The sequence below is a fragment of the Miniopterus schreibersii genome (genome assembly GCF_964146895.1).
Source record: "Miniopterus schreibersii genome assembly, chromosome: 4".
Taxonomy (NCBI): Eukaryota; Metazoa; Chordata; class Mammalia; order Chiroptera; family Miniopteridae; genus Miniopterus; species Miniopterus schreibersii.
The window spans coordinates 25,092,343-25,098,342 of NC_138105.1; positions in this window are offsets into that span (position 1 = coordinate 25,092,343).

Consider the following 6,000-nt stretch of genomic DNA (forward strand, 5'->3'; position numbering starts at 1 on the left):
CCTTCAAGGAGACAGAGCTTTGGATGGGAATTCAGTCTGCTGTACTTGCTCAAAGTAAAGGAAACTACCTAATGACAAGTTGTTCTTGAATAGAACACACCAAGCAGCAAACTCCTTGAATTTGGTAGCAGAAATGTCCAGGGAACTTTTTAAAAGCAATACCAGCCACAGTGACATCCTACAAAATAAATTTCAGTAAACTGAAGTTAATTAAAAATTGTTTAAAATCTCACTTGATCAAGAGAAGTAAATTTTGAAGATTTTGACGAGTTTGCTTCCATTAAGGCCAGGAAAATAAAACTTAACAATTTTTATTTTGGGTATAATTAAACTTAAAAAATAATGTGAATTTTAACATACCAACTTTTCCATTTTAAAATATTTTCAACTAATCTAATATTTTGGGAACATTACTTAAAAATACACAAAAACGTGTATATAAAAGGCACATGTTTCCTTTCGCCTCAGGCTTCGATGTGGCTTGGCACAGCATTTTTCTTAAATTTTCAAACTTGGCATCTAAACTCTAACGTTCGAGTTGCCAGATTTAGCAAATAAAAATACAAGACACCCAGTTAAACTTCAATTTCAGATAAACAGCGAATAATTTCGCGTGTGATAATACTAAAACTTTTTTCATCGCTTGTCCCACTGCAAATTCCACTGGGCAGCCCATATATTATCTAGCAACCCAAAATGTCATTACCCCGTGTAGTCGAGAACGCCGCCTGCCTCCCGGTCTAATTTTACTCTTCCACCAGCGCAGGCTGGCACGCCGGCCGCCGCTTAGGCAGAGATGAAGCGGCCGTCCACGTGGGCAGTCACGTGGCTCCCGCGTCGGACTCACGCTGAGCGGCGTGGGCACGTTCAATCCTTAGGTCTGGAAGACCCCGCGTGCTCACGACAAAGGGGCACAGGCGGCTGGGCCGGCTGAGGCGCGCACCCACCGCTCCACCACATTTGCCTCCGTAGGACTTCTGCTTGCTGGTGTCTCTGCCTGGCATAGTCTCCCTTCAGGTAGTCACGGGGTTTCTGCCCTCATTCCCTTGAGACTAATCAAATGCCACCTTGCCAGTCAGACCTTTCATGACCACCACGAAGGCTCTGCGTTCTCATTCCCCTCCTCCTGCTCTATTTTTCTTTTTGGCGCTTACTGCCGCCCTTTAAATGAGATAGTTGATAGTTTACGGTCTGTCTGCCCCATTGGGAAAGAAACTTCTCGAAGGAAGGAGCTTTGTTTTTCAACTTTTCTAGCCCCAGCGCCCAAAATGGCACGTGGCATAAGACACACAGCTTCTGGCTCAAGAGTCACCGAACTGAGGCCGTCAAGAGGGAGCGCAGGACCCGGATGGAGGCCTTGTGGGAGGTTTTGGGAAGGGGCGGGGCTTGTTGCGAGAGCTTCCGGGGGGCGGGGCCAGAGGTTTCTTGGTAAGGTTTGAGTTGGAACTCATGCTGCCCCAGGCGGGGCAGTGAGAATGTCTGGGGCAACGGGCTACAGTGGTGAGACTCGCTGTGATTGCTCTGGCATAGGGCTTATGGCCGACCTCTCCATTCAAGCTTGTCTGGTCTGAGCAGCCCCTGAGGACCAGCTTGGCAAGATGGCGTGGGGCTTGTGGGGCTCTTCCGGTGAGAGGGGTGGTGCTTGCAGGGCCGGTAGAGTAGAAGATGCACCCTGAGGGAGGGGTGGGCGGTGCTCAGTGAAGACTTGGAGGTAATTTCTAAGGCTGAGGCTACTTTAAAGAGATTTATTTAACTTCTGTGAACATTCTTTATTCTTCTGTTACTCGGGGAAAATAATATTTTTGTAAAGTGCTTGGGGGTTAAGAGAAGTAAGTGGTGGGAAAAGGCCACGGTATGTCACCTTGTGTTTTAAAGGAACTGTTCAGTGTCTTTCTGAAAGTGCTTTTGTAGTGTGGAGGTCAGCCAGCCTCAGGAGGTCCGTCTACCCAGATAGTACTCTCATCTCTGAAAAGTCAGTCTCTTCATGAATTTGCAGCCAACCTAACCTCAGTAAAGTAGTAAAACCCCTCTTGTACCCGATGGGCTCACAGTTGTCATCTTGATTATATGTTATATGTTTGTTTTTGTTTTTGTTTTTCAAGCTGACGTGGGGATTTTATTTTGTAGAAAAGCAACGTCTAGAGAATGCCACAGACAACCCTAGTATGTCTAAAGCATTATATATAAACATGATAATTGCCCATAATGACAATGCTGAAGCACGGAAAAATACCCAAGTACTTCCTTAATCCGAAAGTCAAATTATATTCAGTATGGTTTTAATGTCCTTATCTCAAAGTTCTGATATGCTGACATTGGTAAACCAGATAACCATATAATCATAACTTAAGGCAATACATAACTTAGTGATATCTAAGTCTTCTGGCAATACATAAACTTATACTCATCTGGTATATCTCCACACAAATATTTTAAATTCAAACTTCTTGGTCAAGCGATACAATACTTGAGTTCATTAAATATATTTAGACGTTTCCATTATACAAAGTTAAATGTTCAACTAAATTGGTGAAAAGTGCCCACTGTGGTTTTATGGGACCATTGATGCTTTGACAAAAATGTTTACAAATGTACTCTATACTTTTAATCTAAAACTTCCTTGTTTTCTTGATTTCATTGGCAGTATATGCTCCGTTTACTGTCCTCTCACCTCCCATTCTTCTTTTTTTAAATACATTTTCATTGATTTCAGATTGAGGAAGGGAGAGGAAGAGAGAGAAACATCAATGATGAGAGAAAGTCATTGATCAGCTACCTCCTACAGGCCACACTACTGGGGACTGAGCCTGCAACCCAGGCATGTCCCCTTACTGGAATCAAACCATTACCTCCTGGTTCATAGGTCAACGCTCAGTGCCCATTCTCCATTTTTTGACACAGTCTAAGGCAAGTAATTCCCTAAAACTGTCTGATAAAGTGTTCAGGTTCCCCCTAGTGGCTAAACTCAGTAGACACTTTTAACTTTTTTGTTTCTTTGGTGAAGCACTTCATGATTCTTGGTTCTCCTTTCTTTCCCAGTCTCCCTTGCTGGCTCCTCTTCATTGACCCACCTTTCTCCTGTATATGGTCCCTAGTCTAGTTCCTGTTTCCTTTTCACAATACTATATTGTAGGAGGAAGGATCTTATCCATTCCCACTACTTTAACAACCATTTATATGCTTATTATTTATTAAACTGTTTTTGCACTAAAGCCTTTCTCTTCAGTTCTAATCTAGACCTTTATATCCAACTCCCTAATGGATATATCTACCTGCACTTCACACATAAGTCTAGAATGGATGTTTCAGATTATTCAATTAGTGATCATAAATAGGGCCTGAGGTAGAAAAAATAGAGTGACAGTTAAACTTTGGGGTGAGAGACCCTCTTGAGAATCTTATGAAAAACAAGAACTTTCTCCCTAAAAAGGTGCATATTAACTTTTGCCTATAGTTTCAGAGCTTCCCAGATCTGCTACAGTTAGGGCTTCTTTACATGAAATGAAAAAGTGTGTTTTCATAGACATGCATCAGATTTAGAGCCTTACAATGAGAATACATTGTATTCCAGCTTCCATGGACCATTAACCCAAATTAATCTATCAAACTTATTTATGGAAACTTGGCCTTTAGAAATAGCATCAAGAATGAAAAGTCTGGAGCCCAAGAAAGAGGGTTTCTGATTAAATGTGTGGATTGTCTGTTTCACAGTCCAAATGGGATCTATGTTAGCCTGGTCAGAAACCAAGATCTCTTTCAGACCTTTCAGAAAGTGCTGCTAGTGAGAGAGTAGACTGCTCCTCTCCTGAGGACCAGAGTACAGTGGAGAGCCTGAGGCCTGGTGTCTTGTGAGAGCCCTGATTGAGCTGGCAAGAATGATAGAGGTGCATGAGATTTCAGGGTGGTTTTTTTTTTTTCTAGTAGAACCAACCTTATTTGATTTGTAGGGCCAGTGATTTCTCAGTTCCAGGGTTATTTCCTTGATGGTCAGTGAGTACTTTGAAATTGCACTCTCTCCTGAATTAAATCTATTTCATTGCTTGTGTTCCAGTGCCAATAGGCTACTTAATATTTCTTTTTATAGAGATGAGATCTAAGGAAACATTAGCCACTCTTTCTTTAAATGCTTCTCTTGATCTGCTTTCTGGGTGGTTTTTTAAAAAATATATCTTTATTGATTTCAGAGAGAGGAAGGGGGAGAGAGAGAGATAGAAACATCAGTGAGAGTCATTGATCGGCTGCCTCCTGCTCGCCCCCGACTTGGGATTGAGCCTGCAACCCAGGCATTTGCCCTGACCAGGAATCGAACCGCGATCTTCTGGATCCTAGGTGGATGCTCAACTGCTGAGCCACACCCAGCCGGGCCTTCTGGTTTTTCTTGTTGCTCTGACTACCACTTCTCAGCTCTCCCCTGGTCCTCCTTTTTCAATCCTCAGTTATGACTTAGAGTTTCTTTGTAGCCATTTTGCTTTCTCTGAAGGCTCATGATTTCCAAATACTATCTATGTATTGGTAACTCTTGAATCTTTAATTCTAGCTTCTATCACTTTCCAGCTAGTAGCTCCACCTCTATTTAGATGGCCCACAAGTTTTTCCATCTTCATATATTCATACCAAGCTCATTAAATTTCCCTTAAATGGTTCATATTTCTGTTCTTTCTGTCTTTGGCAAAAATAACTGATCTTTTCTCCTAGCTACAAATTTGTGTGTCATCCCAGATTCCATCTTCTCTCTCCACTGTTCTTAACAACTATTCATGTGAACTTTCTAACTTACATTTTTTTTCATTGTACCAGGAAATTGATGATTTGTTTCTATTTTGTTTTTAATATTAAAGCAACTCTGGAGTTTAAGTATATATTTCCCATGAGAAAATAGGCTTACTTTTAAAATTATTAATTACATAAAAAAATTTATGGATGTGTTCTTCTAAACAATTTAGGCAAAAAGAAATAATGTAAAAATATTGCAATGCCCCCTCCCTCCACTTTCTTCCTATCTCTAGAGCAGTGGTTCTCAACTTGGTGCAGTTTGTCCCCAGGGAACATTTGGCAATGTCTGAAGATCATTTTGATTGTCGTTACTGAGTAGATACTTCAGACATCAAGAGAGTAGAGGCTAGGGATACTGCCAGCTATCAACAGTATGCAGGACAGGCCTCCCTAACCATCTGTCCCAAATACATGTCAGTAGTGCCAAGCCTGAAAAATCCTGTTCTGTATTTGTCAACTGCACTGTCCAATAGAGACACATGAGGCTGTTCAAATTGAAATCAAATGCAGTTAAAAATACCGTTTGCCCAGTTGGGTTTGGCTCAGCGGTTGAACATTGACCTAGGATCTAGGAGATCTCAGTTTGATTCCCCATCAGGGCACATGCCCAGGTTGTGGGCTTGATCCCCAGTCGGGGGCATGCAGGAGGCAGCCGATCAGTGATGACTCTTATCCTTGATGTTTCTCTCTCTCTCCCCCTCTCCCTTCTTCTCTCTGAAATCAATAAAGATATATTTTTTAAAAATAAATTCAGTTTCTTAGTTATGTTAACTACATTTTAAATGTGCAACAGCCACATGTGGCTACTAAATTGAACAGTCGATTATAGAACATTTCCATTGCAGTATGGTTTATTGAACAATGCCTTAGGGGTGTGTGTGTGTGTGTGTGTGTGTGTATATATAGCAAATAGTTCATGTTTTATACAAATAGAATCATATTCTACATGTTGTTCTACAGTTCACTTTTGTTAATAACTTCTTGAAGCCCTAGCCAATTGCTCAGTGGTTAGAGCTTCAGCTTGTGGACTGAAGTGGCCCGAGTTTGATTCCTGCAAGGGCGCGTACCTCGGTTGCAGGCTTCATTCCTGGTCCTACATGTGGGAGGCAACCAGTCGATGTGTCTCTTTCTCCCTTCTACTCTCTCTGAAAAGCAATGGAAAAAATATCCTCGTGTGAGGATTAAATAATAATAATAGTAATAATAATACTGTCTTGAAGATTTTTC